Source organism: Ambystoma mexicanum, chromosome 5q, assembly GCF_040938575.1.
Source record: "Ambystoma mexicanum isolate Mex_15411 chromosome 5q, UKY_AmexF1_1, whole genome shotgun sequence".
In the NCBI taxonomy this organism is placed as follows: Eukaryota; Metazoa; Chordata; class Amphibia; order Caudata; family Ambystomatidae; genus Ambystoma; species Ambystoma mexicanum.
The window spans coordinates 1,371,218,838-1,371,239,838 of NC_090933.1; the positions used below are offsets into that span (position 1 = coordinate 1,371,218,838).

General features: G+C 38.9%; 1 protein-coding gene across 3 annotated transcripts in view; it reads left to right on the forward strand.

Moving 5' to 3' along the window:
- Positions 1 to 21,001, forward strand: part of LOC138498165 (zinc finger protein 268-like) — a 163,574-nt gene that overhangs the window by 127,368 nt on the left and 15,205 nt on the right. The window contains exon 2 of one of the 3 annotated variants that reach the window (XR_011278711.1): positions 14,361 to 14,836. The exons of the other annotated variants lie outside the window; for them this stretch is intronic. The gene's annotated coding sequence lies outside the window, so the exon portion shown is untranslated. Of the gene's footprint in view, positions 1 to 14,360; positions 14,837 to 21,001 lie in introns of those variants that run through there. 3 annotated transcript variants of the gene reach the window in all.

Here is a 21,001-nt window from a genome sequence, read left to right on the forward strand (position 1 = left end):
TTTCTGTATAGTAGATGACATAGCTCTCAACCATTTTTGTTTTACAGGCGGGTGAAATCACCCGATTTTGTTTTTTGCGGGTGAGACGCCCATTGGAATGAATGGGCGTGCAGGAGGCTTGGCGGGTGAGTCTGCCCTTTACAAGGCGTGTGACACCCGCCAAAAGCGTGTGAGTTGAGAGCTATGAGATGAACACATTTTCAAACAGACTTTTACCTTGTAAAATCTGTAAAATGAATTTACTGTACTTTTTTTCAATTTCCTAAAATCAACTATCACTTATAAACCTTTATACTTTTTACTTTCTTTATACACACACACTCAAATCATGTTAAACTAACATTTTTTAAATGAAATATATAGACTACATATATTCAAACAAAATTGCATGCAAACACAATCTATGTTTAAACCTTTATAAAAATACTTATACAATTTCATATTTTTTGTTTTTATTTATTTATTTACTTAATTACCTTAAATTAGACATGACATTGAGGCGCTATTACCTAGAACAGTTCACTTACAGAAATAGTGGTATTCACTAATATATTATAAATTTCACAAGACATAGGGCCTCATTACACGGAAGGCGGTGAGCCATGGCGCTATTAGCGCCATGGCTCATGCCGGTAAAATACCGGCACCGCCTTGGCGGAAAGGGGATTTACCGCCCCATTCCAAGGTTGGAGGGGCGGTAAATCCCCCTTCCGCCATTGCCCTTCCCCATTCCAATTTCTGCCCGATAGGGCTCTCTGGGAATGGGGAAGGCGCTAATTACGGCACCGCAATTTTGCGGTGCCGTAATTAGCTCCGAGGTCCCTTAGCGGGTTGGTTTTTAACGCCTGCAAAAAGCAGGCGTTAAAGCACCAACCCGCTAAGGGACCTCGTAGTAAGGCGGTAATGGTTAACGGTCACCGTTACCATTAACGGTGGCCGTTAACCATTACCGCCTTCCGTGTAATGAGGCCCAAAGTAAAGATATTTTTTTTGCTACAGTTAGTCATTCAATACAATTTGTTCATTAAGAACATATCATATGTACTGAACTGATGCAATGTATCTTATGTAAATAAATTAGTTTAATGGTTTTACAGAAGGCACTGAGGATTTCAATTAAAAAAATCAATATCTAAATTAAAAACAGTGCTATATACACACAGAATTACTAATTTGAAGCTTTTACAATTGCAGTGAAGACCAGTTTCCTGAAAAGAAGCAGCCGAATTCGAAGAAGAAAGAAAAACTAAGAAGTTACCTGTTAATTTAAAAAAAAGTAAGTAAAATATCACCATAATATTTGTATTATTAATCAAATATACTATAACATTAATACGAGCTATTTTGGTTTCTTAAAAGAGAGATTTTGTACCATTTTGTCCAAAAATGTCCATGTCTTAAACAGCGATTTACAGCCAGAATGGCCCACAAATTTCTATTTTTGGACACACAAATTAGCCAACTGAACCACTACAATTTTCATATTATAGAACAAACAACTGTTTTAATTGTATACATTAGATTTACTATTTGTACTTTTCCACACCACTAGCTTACTTTTTTTTTGTCACCTGAACCCCAGTTTAGTAACACATAAATTCAAGAATACCTATCCCTACTAGTTTTAGTTCCAAATGCACAATCACACACCATTACATACATCTTTATCATCTTACTCAAACACTCCTGCACACAGCACACATACATTCCAGAACACCCCAACCCATATCTTCTTTATTTTTTTCAACAGACCCTAAAGAATGCCTACCAAAAGACAAGTCCGTAGAAAGCAACGCAAAAGTAGAGCAAATGAAAATAAAGGTGTCCAACATAAGCATCCATCTCTAGCAGAATTTGTAAAAAAATTTTGAAACAAAACAGCTAATACAATCATTTAGTGAAACACAAGAAGTTTCAAGTACAACAACTTCGCTTCCTCTATCAAAATGTAAAACAAACCAAAAAACAATTAACAGAAAATCAGCTATCAGTACAGATAAAACTACTTCTTCAAATTTTAATATAGTGCAAAGTAAGCATACCAAGAAAAGTATTTTAGCCAAAATATACCGTCACAAAGTCCTTCAAAATCTTATAAAAACAGGAGAGAAATCAGGTTCAAAGCTTAAAACCTATCGTAGAAAATTAATCTTAGAAGCATTGATGGACAGTGCAATTCTTCTCAAAAGAAATTTATTTATTTTACTGTTAAACAAAATGAAACCACTAACAAAACTAATAACTACATTACAAAAAAGATTTCTCAATAAGCAAAATGTCAACAGAAAGAACTTCTTAAGTATCTGCAGAGGTGAATGGAATCACACTACGAGCACAGACCCAAATTTTAATGAAGAAGCGTACAAACAAAAGCAAACAAATACAATTGCCATAAATAGCAGTGGTCGAGGTTATGAAAAAGTGAATAATACCATAATGGAACAAGAAGTACTCCTTACAAAAATATGCCCTGAAAACCTAGAATTACCCCTCCATTCAACAGAATCAGAACGTCTAGTGTACAAATGGCCATGCACGTCAATGTGTAACATTCCCAAACAATGTTTCAAATCTTTATACCAATTCCTCAATAAATATGTAAAAAGCAAAAACTAAATCAAAATTAAATTACTGCAAAATATAGATACCTGTCCAGTGCGCAAGTACACAGGACTACAAGGACATTCATTGGCCTGCACTACAGGACCTACTTGTAAAACCACTTTCCATGATATCAAAAGGATATCAACACATCATTCAACTATAAGAAATCTAGTCTATAAACTGTACTATGCTAAAAGTCCTGCTTTAGCACTAGCAAAGTTAAATAACATCCTTCTACATGGTGCAGCAAAAGACCTACTTGAAGAAATTCAATATATCCAGAAAAAATATTTTGGAAGTGAAAACCATTTACAGAATGAAATAGCTTTAAACCAATTAAGCAACCATTCTACACAAGGCAACCTTTTGCTAAACACATACAAAAAAGAAATACTAAAATTTAAAAGTACATCAGCTGAAGTACCAAACCATGTATGTGTATGTTGCCGTAGAATTTTTTATAAAAGTAACACAAAAACTGTGGACCTATCATACAAAATAGAAGACAATGAAGATTCTAAATGGTTTGAATTAGCTCTCTACCTTCTAGCAGAAAACAAATATGAAATAACTGAGCCCTTAATACTTTGCAGTTATTGCACTACAAAACTTGACAACAACCAAACTCCTTCACGTTCTATCACAAATAATTTGGAATTATACGCAGTACCAAAACCTCTACAACAACTTAATTTATATGAGAGCATCATAATTCAAACAGTACACCCATTTCAAGCAATAATACGCCTTCAACCAAAAACAGCAAAATTACCTCCCTCTGAATTGGTAAAAGGCATTCATGGAAAAGTAGTTTATATACCATTAAATCTACAAGAAAATGTGCATACTCTAGGAGTGCAACGTCCAATGCAGCAATCTTTAATTATATTAGTAAATGGAGTACCTACAAAAGACAAAAAAATATGGCAACAGCTGGTAGATTTATATAAAGTTAGACAAGCCTTCCAATATCTTAAAGAGAATAATGAATATTACAAAGAAATTAATATTGAAGAAAACTTGAAAGATACAACTGAAATAATTCAAGAAACACAAGAAGCTGGTCAATTTGAGCTACTAGATCCTGCTACAATATCAAATACTTTAGACCATTATACAATTCATCCTTTGCACTGTAATGACACCGTACAAGATGTACTAGAAACTTACCAAATGCATCAAACAAAAGGATCGCCAATCAGTATATGGGAAAAAAGTATAGAAGCACGTGCTTTTCCTCTACTCTTTCCTACTGGCAAAGGAGGAAGGTATGATGAAAGACCTATTCAAATATCAGCTTCAGAATACTGCTCATTACGGATGTATTCTGAACATCCCAGATTTAGACAAAATGTGGAATACATATTCCACCTACTCTTTGAAAGTGAACTAGCAACTTTATGTTACGGAGTTGCACACATATTAAAATCAGGATCACACTTTCAAAATATGACAGCTACACAATTATTAGAGAAAGTGAAACAAAAGGATGAGGTTTTACAATCAAATATTACAAATCTATTAGCAAATATGCGTGGTACTAAAGAGTACTCGTGTCGACGTCATGGAGATGTACGTTGTATGATCAGAAACCTTGGCCCACCCACTTGGTTTGTTACATTAAGTTGTGCAGAATATGCATGGGAAGATTTACATGATTTCCTACGCATATCAAATAAAAACAAAATAAACATAGATATTCTAACACCTGGAGAACTTTGTTCTTTGGATCCTGTTAATGTTTCAAGATATTTTCACCATCGCTTCTTTGCTATGCTACATTTTATTTGTAATAAAACTGTTCCTCCCCTTGGAGAAGTGCAACACTTCTTTTGGAGAAAAGAATACCAAGCCAGAGGAGCACCACATATCCACATGCTTTTATGGATTAAAGATGCTCCTAAATTTGGTCAAGACAGTGATGCCACTGTTTTACAGTTTATTGAAAAATATGTCACTTGTGAAATTCCATCAGAAGCAAGTGTTCTTCGTGCACAAATTTTACATTTTCAAAGACACAAATGTGGAAAATATTGTCGTCGCAAATACAAAAACAAAGGCAAATACGACACCAAATGCCGATTTGGTTTCCCTAGACCAGTTACAAATACAGGTCAAGTAAACAACCTCATGTCTTCAGTTAGACATACTGTTAAAGGAAAGTCACCTAAAAATACATATTACATAAAAAGAAAAGAAGAAGAAAAATATATCAATGATTATAATGCAATCATTGCCCACTTATGGAATGCAAACATAGATGTGCAGTACATTGCAGACAATTCTACTGCAGTTGCACGATATGTCACAGCATACTTAACTAAAGCAGAAAAGACAGAGCTCCAAGACCTCTGGAATGACCTGTCATCTGATAAAACAGTATCTCAGAAATTATACAGCTTGGGCATAAAAATGCTCACCCATAGAGAATGTGGATCTTATGAAGCAGCTGATCGTTTAACTGGTACTTCATTGTATGGTAAATCTGAAAATATAGTATGGCTAAGTCTTGGTCCAGCTAAATCTAGAAAAAGAGTTCTAAAATCATATGAAGATATAGAAACAATAGCCAAACATGATCCCAACAGCCAAGACATTTTAAAAAACAATTTATTGGACACATACTACCCAAACAGAAGAAATACTTTGGAAAACATGTGTCTATACCAAATAGCCCAAAACTACACATACAAAAATAATATGAAACCCGATGAAAAAAAGGTAAATATAGAGTGACAGACTGTGAAGGCAGCTTAGTTAAACTCACTAAACCAAATTTAATTAATCATATCAAATTGTCATTGAAGACTCCTCAACATAAAGAAGTATATTACATGTCCCTGCTACAACTCTTCAAACCATGGAGAAAAGAAGAGCAATTACTAGATAACTATGACTCATATGAGGATGCTTTCAAAGCAAATGAAAGAACTATAACTGATGTAAACTTTACACAGTACAAAACAATGTTGCACAATGAACAGCAACGTGAAGAACTCCAAGCCCAACTAGATAAGGATACTCCTGACAGTAATCAACCTTCTGTAACAGGAAGCCAAGAACCACTGGGAGAACAACTAATAATAAATGAGGCAGAATTAGCTATGATAGAAGTAGAACACACCATGTGTCAGTATGAAGATAAGGAAGACTTAACTATAATACAATCAAAACTAAACAATGAGCAAAGTAGCTTTTTTCAAGAAGTAACAAAACAAATTGCACATGGTGTAAAACATGAAAATAAAGAATGTTCCTGCCATACTTATAAACCTATACTACTGTACGTCAGTGGTGAAGCTGGTTCTGGCAAAACATTCCTAATCAAAATCATTAGTAAGTTCCTTCAACAATTGACAAACAACAAACTGTCAGCTGTTGTCACTGCCCCCACAGGTTTAGCTGCCTACAACATAGGTGGTGTTACATTACACCGATTACTACTATTACCAGTAGAACACCAGAACAAATTAGACTATTACAAACTTTCTGCAGAAGCTGCAATGGAATTACGCAGAGTATTGAAACAAATGAAAATGCTACTAATAGATGAAGTGAGCATGGTCTCCAACTTGATGTTAGCTTTGATTCACCTCAGATTACACGAAGTACTCAAAACAGACTATGAAGAGCTCTTTGCAGGAAAACACATTATTGTTTTTGGAGATCTGCTTCAATTAACACCAGTAAAAGGTGAACCTATTTTTAAAACATTAGGACACAAACTCTGCCGTAAAACTGTTGGCAGCATTGGAAATGTCAACCTTTGGCAACATTTCCAATACAGAGAATTAACAGAAAACATGCGCCAATCTGCACATCTAACTTATGCCAACATTTTAAAAAGTTTGAGAGTTGGTATACTTTCTAAAGAAGCAGAAGCAACATTGAAAACCCGGCACATTAATGCACTTTATGGCGATAATGCATGTGCTACAGATGTTATGGAACAATTAGCCCACAAAAATGTCAATTGTATGGCCTTAATGCCAACTCTTGCAAGCTGTCTCAAATTCAATGAAATCATGCTAAGTAAAGAAATGCAACCAATAATGGAAATTAGCGCCACAGACAAACTAGATGTACATGGTATGACACTACCAATGTGTGACCAAGCCACAACAAGACTAAATAATTTAGAAAAATCAATCTCAAACACAGCAGGCTTAGAAAAGATGTTAAAATTATCCTTAAATTGCAGAGTAATGCTTAAACGTAACCTTGACGTGGACCAAGGACTAGTTAATGGAGCACTGGGTACAGTTGTTGGCTTTCAAACATACCCACGTGACAACAAAATTCAGTTTGTCAATATACTCTTTGACAAACTTTCAGAAGTAAAACGGATAGGACGCTCAACAGCTAGATTCCTTCTCTTCAAAGATATGTATGTACGCAGAGAACAATTTTCTCTAACTCTTGCATACGCAGTCACGATTCATAAATCACAAGGTCTTACCCTAGACAAAGCAATGATAGATATTGGTAACACAGTCTTTAAAGAAGGCATGAGCTACGTAGCACTATCACGCTTACGTACACTTGACGGTCTATTTCTAATCAACTTTGATGCAAGTAAAGTAAACGCTGATATTCCTTGCATTTTAGAATATAATAGACTTCGCTCACTATACACTCCCCATCTAAACACATATTCTGTTCCACAAAAACTAAAACGTTGTAAAAGAAAACTAAATCAAACAGAAATGCAACAGGACGTCACTGCAAATCCTCCAAAGAGAGTAAAAGAAACTAATACTTCATCAAGTACCACAACAAAAAATAATCAATTAGAGAAAGTAAACCAGGTACTTCTTTAAAGAAGGAAGACAAACTCCAAAAAAAGCAGTTAGATACAGAACTACCTGGACCATTTAAATTCTCAAATATAGTTGGTGTAAGTTGCTATGCAAATGTAGCAATGAATATTCTATTTCAATTACCACCAATTGTTGACAACATTTACGTACACAGTACAAACCCATTGTGTTTGCAAATGTTAGTACTTCACAGAAATGCAGCAAACAATCCTGACAACACATATAGTGTTTTTGGAATAAGACGACAATTGGACTACTGTGCTGGAATGGTGAAATTCACTATAAACTCACAGGAAGATCCACAAGAATTTCTAATGTACCTTACGGTTTATAGTCATAATGTCGAAAAAAAAATGTCGACAGACAAAAATGTCGAAAAAAAAATGTCGAAAATAATAATGTCGACATCCTATACTTATAATGTAAAAAGTCATTTTTTCGAAAAAAAAATGTCGACATTTTTTTTTTGACATTATGACTATAAACCCTTAAAACTATCAACACCTCACCCAACACCCCCCTGCCACCCCCCCCCCCACATCCCCCAACCACCCTTTCACCCCTCATACTCAACACATACCAATTATTTATTTATTTATTTATTTATTCAATAAATAAATAACCTAAAAAAGGATCATTTACTATGGGGGGGGTCCCCCCCCAACCCCCCCTCACCCAACACCCCCCTGCTGCCCCCCCACACCCCCCCAACCACCCTTTCACCCCTCATACTCAACACATACCAATTATTTATTTATTTATTTATTTATTCAATAATTAAATAAATAAAAATTGTATTTACTATGGGGGGTCCCCCCCCCAACCCCCCCTCACCCAACACCCCCCTGCCACCCCCCCACACCCCCCCAACCACCCCTCATACTCAACACATCATATATATATTTATTTATTTATTTATGCATACACTAAATTAATGTCGAAAAAATATCGAATAATGTCGACATTTTTGTTTGTCGACATTATTGTTTTTCGACATTAATTTGTCGACATTTTGACTGTCGACATTATTGATGTCGACATTATGACTGCACACCGTACCTTACTACAAGTACTGGAAAACAAAAACATACCTATAAATGAAATCTTTCAGATTTCATACATGTGGAAACATACATGCACTCTCTGCAACAATGTGACACAAGAAGAAATCCCCAATGAACGCTTCATATATATATCAATACCAAATTGTGAATCCATTCCATTTCAGCAACTTGTACAAAATGCAAACCATGGTAGATTATGCTCTACCTGCAATTCAGATAATCGCTCCACGTTAGTAATATAAACACATAGTAAATACGTAATACTAATGCTTCTACGTTACAATGCAGATGGTACCAAAAACAACTGCAAGCTGACTGGATTCACACATGGTCAAATATCACTTGGTAAGAAAACCTTCACAACAATAGGTATAATCTACCACGCAGGAGCCACAACAAATTCAGGGCACTACACCGCATATATAAAAAAGAAATGTGGATGGTTTGAATGTAATGATAGTACCATTACTCTAAAGCAGAGATTACCAGCAAATCTTACAAACGCTTATTTGATGTTCTTAAAACACAAAATTTGATAAATAAACTGTATTTAAACCTTTAAGTAAATTTGTGTTACAAAAATATAAACTGTTAGAATACTCCAAAAGCTATCTAACTGCTCAAAGATTCTACAACAACTAATCAGATAAATGAATACCACTAAATTAGACCAAAAAATACACAGTTAGACTACGCCAATTGGTATCTAACTGTCCCAAAATTATAAATTTGTGTTAAAATAATATAAACTGTTAGAATACTCCAAAAGCTATCTAACAGCTCAAAGATTCTACAACAACTAATCAGATAAATGAATACCACTAAATTAGGCCATAAAATACACAGTTAGAATACGCCAATTGGTATCTAACTGTTCCAAAATTTAACAATATCCAAATAGATAAATCAAAACCACTAAGATATATTAAAAAAATAGACAGTTAGAATACGCCAATTGGTATCTAACTGCTCCAAAATTTTATAATATCAAAACAAATGAAGAATCTGTTCCTGCTCCAAAAAAAATACAACAAAGCAAAGTATAAAGCATTAGCCAGAAACAACAAGTGAACACTGAAAACAAACAAACAAATAAACTGTAGCATAACAGAAAAAGGTTTTTTTAATCCAACATGGATTTTTTTTTCTCCCACAGACCCAATGATTTTAGCAACAAATACAGAAACTGAGCCAATTGCACAGTACTCTGATTTGAACTCTACTAAATATGAGGGTCGAAAAAAAATAAAAGTATATTGCTTATACAATGTAATAAGTCATTACAAAATACTAATACTAACATGCTATTTTCTTTTATCACAGAAATGAAGAAGAAAAACATGGACTCCCATTACTAGACCAAACAGTAAGTATACAATAATAAGGACAACCATAGCAGCATATCACATCCATAGTATCTAATACCTTTGTTCCTTATACATTTGTTTTTCACCCAAAGTTATAAGCAAATATGAATGTGATATGCTGCGGTGGTTGTTGCCAGGGCATAGAGTTTTGGGTGCATGGCCAAATGGCCATGCACCCAAGACTCTATGCCCTGGCAACAACCACCGCAGCATATCACATCCATAGAGTCAAACATTTCAACTATGATCTATGGGAAACCTTTAATGTCCGCGAACAATGTGAGTGTTCTTAGAACACTTTGAACGTGCCAGCGAAAAATACGGACACCGTTTTCAGGACACCCCCTACGAACATCTCAGAACAATGCGATAGTTCTTAGAACACTTTCAACTTAACAACGAACAATATGGACAGCATCCTCAGGACACCCCCTACGAACACTCCCCGGACACCGCAAGTGTTCTTAGAAGCGTCTTCAGAACACCACCATCTTGTTTATTTGCAAGCATTTCAGGACACCGTGAGTGTTCCTAGGACACATTCAACTTGACAGAGAACAATACGGACAGCGTCCTCAGGACACCCCCTACGAACACTCCCCAGACACCGCGAGTGTTCTTAGAAGCGTCTTCAGAACACCCCCATTTTGTTTATTTGTGAACATTTCAGGACACCGCGAGTGTTCTTAGGACACATTCAACTTGACAGAGAACAATACGGACAGCGTCCTCAGGACACCCCCTACAAACACTCCCCGGACACCGTGAGTGTTCTTAGAACAGTTTCACTTTGCTTGCGAACAAAACGGACACATATTGACTACTTAGAACACCCCCTAGTCAGTTTATTTAGAACATTTCAGAACACCCGTGATGGCCGCAAACAAATCGAACACAAAAAGAACGTCTAACACATAAAAAACACAACTTTCATCCTATCTCATACACTCCCACCCTCCCCAAACACCAACACACTCTACAAAATACACATTTTGAACAAAGTTTCACCGCGCTGTCCGGGGACGTAAGCGATTCCAAGATGGCGGGCGCTACCGAAAAATCTGACGCGCTTCACGCTCCACGCCGTCCAATCAGCGAACACTTTGCATGTCCGCGAACATCACGCAAGACGATTGGCCAATCAGGACACTTTCCGCGGAGCGAACAGGGAAGTGTGTCCGCAAACCCAACACAGATATCACTAATTTTTTTTTACCTACTTTTTGGTCATTTTAAAAAAAAACTACTGGACGGATTTTCACCAAATTTGCAAAAGCACGCTTTCGGGACCAAGCCGCTGCTCCTGGTCCAAATTTGGTGGAAATCCATCCAGCGGTTTGGACTGTAGGCGCAAGCAAAATGTTTTTCCCATTCACTCTATGGAGAGTGAGTATAATGTATACAAATATGAGCATATAGAGGGAAGGTAGAGTAATAAAAATAAAACTATGAGAAAGTGCTGATAACCATAATAATTATCTTCATGCACAGAAAGGATTGCTCTCTTTCAAGCCTGTATCTTCCGCTATGTATATGTTTCATATGATGTGACTGGACCCTAAGTCTACTAATATAGTACCTTTTCAATTTTTAGTTCCTGACTGTTACTGAAGAAAACTATGTGGCTTCGATATGTCAGTAAAGCATAAAAAGGGAGAGCCAGCCATGTGATGTCATCAGTGATGTCATCAATGACATTTGTGATGTCATCTTTGATGTCCTGGGTGTTAGTGTTAGCAGTGCACAGTGGCGCGAGTTATGGTTGCTTATGTTACCATAACTGCCGAATTTCAGGGGTTTTTCGGTTTTACTTTGAGCCGTAACGTCCCTTTAACAAAGTTTTTTCACTGAATTTCATAGGTTTTTAGTAGCGCAACTTAACCATAACGTCCCTTTAACAAAGTTTTTTCACTGAATTTCATAGGTTTTTAGTGCACAACTTAACCATAATATCCCTGACTTCATATACATGTAACATAGAACATACTAACCCCCTCGTAGTGATTTTCATATCCGCGGACTACCGCCATGTCCGCGGACACATCGAAAATCTGAGCGTGGTGAATGTAAATTTAAATAGTGTGCCCCATTTCCCCTTTGAAGTTGGCTCTGAAAAGAGCCGTTTTTTTTTTTTTTACAGATGCTTGACAGACACCTGTTATTTTGTATTTTTTTCTTGTTTTTTTTTCTTACTTTACTCCTAGAATCTTCACATAACCTTCTCCAAAGCAACCCTTACATTCCAAAATAGAAAGGCATTTCCCGTAAAAGATAAAGAAATGCCATCTTCTTTAAAATTAACAGCATTACTGGCATCAATATTCTCATTGTTACAGAAGAACATACCAGCTCTAAGCATGAAGGCACACATGCCTCGGTTGATGACACACCTAGCAATATTTTGCTGAGGACAAAAAACTGTTGTCCCATATTGCCCTAGGTAGTAATCCAGAAAAAATTACTTTTGCATTTGGAAGGATCTTCATTACTGCTTGAACCAAGAGTTTCAAATCAGCCAAAAAAGTAGGGACACTGACGTTGCCCAAATGGAAAGCACCATAGTGCAAAACTACCACATGCGGACTGTTCATCGTGGCCATATCCTCACAAACTTGTACAATCCCTGTACATTGCAATCAGGCACACTGCTCCACACCACCTCCACTCCTTTCACATCAAAGTTCTTTGCAACATGCCTGCATTCAGCATACTGCTGTAAACTATGCACAAACATATCTGCGAGCACCAACACCCTGACTTTCTCCACTTCTGCCATCTTCACCACACACAGTCTCTTTCAACACAAATCCACAACCTCGACATCTGATTGGCTGATCCGTACAGTCTTCTTTCCATGTTGGATTTCCTGGAAAAACCCAGATGTAGCACGCCCTGTCCACGAACAGCCGCGGTGTCCGCAGACGGCGTCCACTTTACTCTCTGTGCCATTCCCTCATTGCATACAGCTAAGCAATCACACAATACGAATAACGTCCTCAGAACAACCCCATTTTGTGAATTTTCGAACATTTCAGGACAATTATTATTTCATTATTCAACATATTAACATTACACATATTATACTTTCATCTTGTACTCTGCACACAATGCTATGTTTCTCCATTAGTCGCTCAGTATACTAGATAGAATCCCATAATACAATGCTATTTATATCAATGCATCATTCAAAGCACTAATAACGGTATGATATTTATTGCAATATCCTTGACACTTTTTTTGCAACATTATAATAAAAATCCCTAGTACACAAATTCCATGAAAAGTACATACACACGTGATGTCATCAGTGATTTCATCAATGACATTTGCAATGTCATCTTTAATGTCCTGGGTGTTAGTCTTAGCAGTGCACGGTGGTGGCGCCAGTTATTTTTCAAAGCTTGCCATAACTTGCGATTTTCAGGGGTCTTTCGGCTGTACTTAGAACCATAACGTCCTTTAAACAAACTTTTTTTAATATCACGCAAACAATATACAAACATGGCGTGCAAAAACCAACTTCTACAGATGGCTTTACACAGAATGTTTCAAAGTAAGAATTTATGCTCGTTCATAGTGAAGGTCAGCTGCTTCCACAACTTCTACAGGTGGCTATACACAGAATGTTGCAAAGTAAGAATTTATGCTCGTTCACAGTGAAGGTCAGCTGCTTCCATTATTTTCTCGGGCCCCGGAGAGGCTCACGAAGCGGACTATAAGGTTGTATTGTGTTTTGACCTTGACAGACAGACATTGTGATGAAAGACTTCTCTTGAAGGAGTGTTGCTAAAACGTAAGAGAAGATAAAGATGAAATTTCTGAAACGAAACCACTTTATATATTATATCACTATGCGAAAGATCGTTGGCACACGCGGAGTCGTATTTTGGGACTGCACTACTCGTAGACAATGGAATTTTGCAATTGTACTGTAAGTAGCCCTTTAGATTATTTTATACCAAATATAATTACAATAGCGTAGCATTAAAGACCGCTCAAGTTGAACTTGTTCGTTGAAAGTGTCATAATGTTTTCTACCGCGCACTATCACCGCCGAATTGATCCCCTGTCGTTTAGAGGGCTCTGAAAAAGGCAGACGACACAGGGTGGGTTAATAGAAATAATTTAACCGGTCTATAGGCGGTCAACCGCTCTACTCGCTGTGCCACTTCACTGTAGCCTGTCAAGTGGCACAGCGAGTACAGCGCTCGCTTTGACATCCGTGCACAGCTTGCTAACGCAAGTTTGAATCCCGGCAAGCCCAAACTCGGCCTTTCATCCTTCCGTTGTCGATAAATGAGCACCACACACCGTGGTTAATAATAAGCACTGCTTAGACACCTCACGGTTCTTAGCGCTATATGAATGGGAAAATATTATTATTTTATTATTAACATACTCTGATGCACTATCTTCGATAGCAAATATTTTCACGCCCTAATAAATAAAATGATGATTTTTAATGAAGATCGGCTGGTGATACTAATTTATGTTTTTTAAAACAGGTATGTGGCTCCATTTTGCCTATGTCACGATTTACAGACTCCAGCGGATGGCGTCTTCAACTGCCAGGTGCAGGTCCAAATATGCAACTTCATGACCCTCACCATTTTATGGGACAATCGCCAAGGACCAATATGCCCTTACGCAGTACTAGCGGCTACAAACAACATACCAACCAATAGGGTGGTCTAATGGCTCGTTGTTGGAGAACCTTCCGATTATCAGAGCGACCATTTACTGCTTTTATCATAAACCAACAGCCTATCTACCGCAAAGGAACAACGCGTGGCTCCAAATAAACTTTTGCTGATCGACAGCAGAGACAATAGCAAATCGCTGAATATTCACTAAACATTTCATGTGAAATAAATGTACTTTACCAAATGTACAATCCTGTTGTTTACTTTTAAACCACAGTTTCATATTCCGAATTGTGGCGCACTGAGTTGTAAGCTGATCTAACATGAACTTTTGCGGATCGACAACAAAGACAAATGCAAATTGCTGAATATTCTCTAAACATTTGATGTCAAATAAATGTACTTTACAACATTTACAATCTTGCTGTTTGCTTTTAAATCACAGTTTCATATTCCGAATTGTGGCGCGCTGTGTTGTGATATAATGTGTGTTGTCTTCCGGGTTCTGTGTAAAGTCGCGTAGTACTGGAGACAACTGGGCGCGTTTGATTACGCACCCTGTAACGTCATGGAGAGAGGCGGGGAATATGAATGCTTTGATAATATCAGGCTTAGGGGCGGGAGATATGATTTAGTGTCGCAAAAGCAAGTCAGCCAGGTCAATAGCGCCAGTCATAGGATTATCACATAATGTCGGCGCACACCAGCCGGATTTATCGTTTCTTTAGTGGACAAAAAGTCAGTTGACGCCCATAGGAAATTGTACTATTAGCGGACAAAAGGAGTGCTCTTAAAACACTTTCACCCTGACAACGAACAATACAAACAACGTTCTCAGAACACCCCCATTTTGTGTAATTGCAACCATTTCGGGACACTGCGAGTGTTCTTAGAACACATTCAACTAGACAGATTACAATACGGACAGCTGCCTGAGGACACCCCCAGTTTGTGTATTTACGAACAATTAAGTACACCGCGAGTGTTCATAGCTCATTTTTACCTTCCTTGCGAACAAAAATGACACATACTCCGTCCTCTAAACACCCCACCATTTAGTTTATTTACAAAATGTCAGAACAGCCGTGTTCTCCGTGGACAAATCGAACGCAACAAAAACGTCTAGCACATAAAAAAACAAACCATTGAACCTATCTCATACTCCCCCACCCTCCCCAAACACTCTTACACACCAACACACGGCACTAAATACAATTTTTTATCCACGTTTCACTGCGCTGTACGCGGTCGACTGCGAATACAAGATGGCGGGCGCCACAGAAAATCTGATGCGCTCCACGCCCCTCGCCGCCCAATCAGCGAACACGTCGCATGTCCGTGGACATTGCGCAAGGCCATGGGCCAATCGGGGTGCTGTCCGCGGAGCGAACAGGGAAGTCCGTCCGCGAAGCGAACACAGATATCACTCATTTTTTTGCCTTACATTTTGGTCATTTTTAAAAAAAACTACTGGACAGATTTACACCAAATTTACAAAAGCACGCTTTTGGGACCAGGCCGCCGCTCCTGCTGCAAATTTGGTGTAAATCCGTCCAGCGGTTCGGGCTATAGCCGTGCGCAAAGTTTTTTCCTATTCAGTCTGTGGGAAAAAAAAAGTTTTGGGACCCCCCCTATAACTTTCCCCCCCCCTGGACGAATCCTCACCAAACTTTGCGAAAGTATTCAGAGTGACCCAACTACTTTCTTTGCAAAGTTTGGTGAGGATCCATCCAGGGAGAGCGAAGTTATAAGCCACCCAAAAAGTGCTCTTCCTATGGAAACAGCAACTTAACCATAACTACATGGCCACTACCGTGGCCGTGTAATTATATATATATATATATATATATATATACAATATATATATGTATATATATATATATATACACATATATATATATGTATATACACATATATATTCAGTAAAAAAAACTTTGTTAAAGGGACGTTATGGTTAAGTTGCGCTACTAAAAACCTATGAAATTCAGTGAAAAAACGTTGTTAAAGGGACATTATGGTTCAAAGTAAAACCGAAAAACCTCTGAAATTCGTCAGTTATGGTAAGATAAGATAATTCCAGTGTATCGGTTTCTTCAATTGGGGGATTGTGTGCACCTAGTAGTCTGAGGGGCCGCTCTATCCAATTGGGGGCAGTGACCTCCGTCAACTAAGCCCCTCCCACGATGATTCAAATGGAGTCTTTGCAATTTGAAGATGTTTCCTGTGCGACCCAATGCATTCAAACTCAGGTCCTTTGAAGCTTTTGGCCCACTGGGCTTCTTTGTCCATCTTGGCTGTCTGTCCTGCGACTGATCAGAGTCGGTACTTGATGTGGCCGAATCGTAAATTGGCTCTTTAAATCCAGATCCCTCATCCACGTCCAGATCGTATTCCGACATAGTGTAGGTCGATAGATCCATCAAGTCAATTGAGGCCATCTCCTTTATTTCTTCCTCCAGTGATGTTACTGTGATGTGTTCACTGTGTTAAATGGGATTAGTATTAGCAGTTTCCAATGCAACCTCCTTCATGGTAGTCCTCGTATTTGTGCAGCTCACTTTTTGTGGCAGGGCAATGTTTCAAATAAATGCTTTATTTCACATGTTTTATGTAAAACACAACATGTGGGGCTGTTGGGGATTAATGCACGTGTGTGCAGCTTTTTCCAATTTGGACTGATCTTCAAATTGCTGCTGTTGGATGCTTTAATTTAAAATTGTCTGTATCCTCTTCCAATTCAGCCATCAGTGTAGCTAAAAAGAATGCAGAAAAAAGTGAAATGCTCATTTTAACCCCTTTTTCTGTTGTGTGAATATCAATGTTCTGAATTTTTTTTTGATATATTCCGTAGTCTAGACAACTTAGTTTTGCAAAATGATATTTTTTTGTTGTATAAAAAAACTAGAATAAAACTTGACTTTTTTTGTTTTTCGCGTGCATGATAAGTTAGATGGGATGTGAATTTTTCTTTTCATTCCTAAGAAAATCTTCTTTGAGAGCTGACAGGAAAGGGTTCCTTTGTATTCAATTATCAGGTTGCGGAAAAGGGGGAGTGGGAGAATTTAGTGCATTTTTGCACAGAGTCTAGAGTATGCAGGTATTTCTATTCCTTGCGTTTTCCTGTGCCTGGCAAGAAAGCTGTTTTATACCCTCACTGATAATTACTAGCCATTTCTATTAAATGACATGGGCCAAACTGCGTTTCTGATGAATAAAACAAAACCAACTTGAAAAAAAAAATGCTTTATTTCCATTACTTTTATGTTTTACTTGTGCAGTTTGATTTTTAGGTTTCTCCACGTTAAAGGTCGAGTCCACACCCTTTTTTTAAGGCATTTATTTTCCACCTGTTTTGTGATGACACCAACAGGACAATTTGGAATGATCTCCTTTTGCGAGGGTTTCGGCTTGATACAAATTTCCCCCATTTTTTGGTGTGGGTTTCCCGTTGTTGGTTCCAATGTGGTCTTAACGTTTGAATCTATATTCAAGATGTCTGGCACTGGTTCTTGACACTCTTCTGGGTCCTTGCCCTTATTGATCGTTATTATGCCTATTGGTTCATAATTGATGATATGTGATAGCCCAGTCTTAATTTGTGACTCTTGCTTAATTGTATCTAAAGGGTTTCGGCTCTGTATGGGCCCCATCCTTTGTCCAAACAGGCCTCCCCATCTCTGTTTGTGTTGCCTTTGCTGCACATTGTTTACTGGGGAGTTCTTCCGGAGCTCGCATCTCAATCGGGTCAAAGCCTCTAGACAATCTTCTTGCTTCTTTCTCCATAATGATGGGATCTAAGATGGTATGAAGCAGACTCGAAATTTGTGCTGAACTGTTATCCAGGTTAGTTTGGATTCCTGTAATGAATCCTTCAACATATACCATCTTTGAATGGAGCTTCGCCAACATTGTCGTTTGGTCCGTTAACTGCTCTCCCATTTGCTCATAGAGCTTCATTATTGGGCCCATTATTGCAGTTTAAGTTGAGATTGCTAAGAAGTCTAGCTCTCTCGTCGTTCTTTGAGGGTCCTTGTGTTGTTATTGAAACAGTCTGCGTTTTTGCCACATCAGTTTCCTCTCGCTCTTCCATGTGCTTCACACTCCATCTCCAGGGGGATTCTTCTTGGTTGTTCGAGTGAGGTAAAGTCATCGTTGGGTAAACTTGTTCTGTTGTTCCAGTCCACCCACATATCCCTTTGTTTGTCTGGCCCCAGTCAGATGGAGTAAATGATTCTTCAACATTAGTTGATTGCTCACCCCCCCCCCCTTCTTACTCTGTGGGTCAGATCATTCTTTCACAGGCTGTCTCCAAGGATATTGTTCCACTAATTCTACCTCCAAGGATTTCTTCAGTAAAAGTTGGTCTGGAATTTCAGCCACCAAGGGCCCCTTATCGCCTTGGTCGTTGCATCACATGTTACAGGTCCACCTCTAGCCTGTTTGGGGTCACGATAAAAAAAGTGCATACTGTTCAGGTCAACATGTGGTTTTAGACCTCTTTGTCTCCAGGTATTCCGTTCAGTTTGTACTCTACAGAGGCGGCCTTTGCTTGCACCCTCTTTATCATAGGTGCCTCTCGTAAAAAGATTTTTCAGATTAATGCCTTGTTGTTCAAAATTGGGGATAGGACGTTCCCCGCCGTATTCCCTAGTGGAATATCCTTTTTATGATAGCTGCACCCCTGTACCCGTCTAAGGAGTTGGGTTCCAAAACAGTCACATTATGTTCTACACCCAGTGTTGGTTTACTCACTTCTGTTTGTTTGACAATACTTGTTGTGCACTCCCACTGCACTCTGTAGTTACTTCCTCGCTTTGCTTGTCCACATTTGTCAAATTCAAAAGCGGGGTAAGCTTTAAGCTGTTTATAACATTTACCCCGCTATTAGTTGGTTCAGCTAGTGCCAGCCCGTCCTCTAACACGCTGCTCTTTGAATTAGGTAATGTTGTCCGGTTACCCTCCTTGCTAATACTAATAATAGTAACAATAATAATTAATATAGCGCTACGAACCCTCAGATATCTGAGCGCTGCTTATTATTACCCATGGTGTGTATGCTCATTTATCAACCTCTGAAGGATGAAAGGCTGAGTTTGGCCCTGCTGGGATTCGGTCCTGCATCAGCAGGCTCTGCACAGATGTCAAAGCGAGCGCTCCGCTCGCTGTGCTATCGGACTGGCTGATCCTAAGATTTTGAAGATGGTTTGGGGTTGGTATTGTGGTCCGAGCCTGCAGGCTATCTATGTAACACACTGTGCTTGCTCCGATACGCACCTCCACATTCAGTGGTTCCGGGGGCGGTTGCAAAGGTCTGTCCCTCCATAATGCTGGTGATGGCATATTCGCATCCCCGCTTATTTCCTGTTGGAGAGTGACTTTTTATCAGGGGCCATTGCCAGACTCTCAGTATTATTGGGTCTTCCTGGCTTAAGTGTGCACACATAATGTTCATGGGCGACGACTCCACTGTTTCCACTGTTTCACAGCTTTCTCTGGTCCCCAGAAGCAGGACATGAGTACGTGCTTCCGACTCCTCCAGCTCCAACACCGGCTCTGTCATGCTCTCCACTGCGGTCGCCCGCAGCATCATAGTCAGTCCCATCTTCAGCTCACACGACCAGATACACCTAGCCCCCCATACCTCTCATCTGGTCTGATCACTTCATCGTCCCCTTCTCCATCTGCTCTCCTGCCCTTACGCCCAATCCTGTACCAGCCACCCCCCTCCTCCGCAAATGCTGGAAGAAACTAAAGATCCTTCCCGACCTTGCCGAAGCACTGCTTCTCAGACCGCCCTCACCCACCCCCAGTGACAAACCCTTAACCATCAACTGCTTCAACTCATGGCTCAATAACTCACTAACCCTGCTCACACCCACCTGCCGCTCCTCCTCACGCCTTGGTCCTCATCCCAAATGGTTTACTCCTGAGCTGATCATTGCGAAACAGCGAAATGAATCCCTAGAACGCAAATGGCAAAAAAGAAAAAATGTCCTGAGTAGATCCACCTTCGCCTTGCATCATCGCTACTATAAAGCTGAAATCAAGAAAGCCAAAAAAAAAACATTACAACAATCGAATTCACAACTGTAAAAACCCTAGCAAGGTACTCCACAAAATGATTTCCGAATTTGTCAAACCATCACCTACCTCAGCCCAGTCTTCCACTTCTCAATCACTCTGCGACTCGCTCGCGCTTCATTTCTACTTCACTGCACTCGACAGAACCGCCTCTCTTAACAACAAACTGGCCCTCCTCTCACTGCCACAAAATCTGCCCCCCCTTCCAACACCTCCCACCTGCCATTGCAACAACAACTCCTTCCATTTTTGACTTCTTCAAACCAATCTCCAGAGATGAATTTCTCACGCTGCTCTCTGCCCGAAAACCCTCTGGCTCCCCCCTTGTTCCCTGCCCCGCCTCAGTCCTCAAATATTCTCTTCCCCTGTGCAGGAGAATAAGCAAGAACCATTCTAAACGACTTCCTCAGCTCTGGAATCTT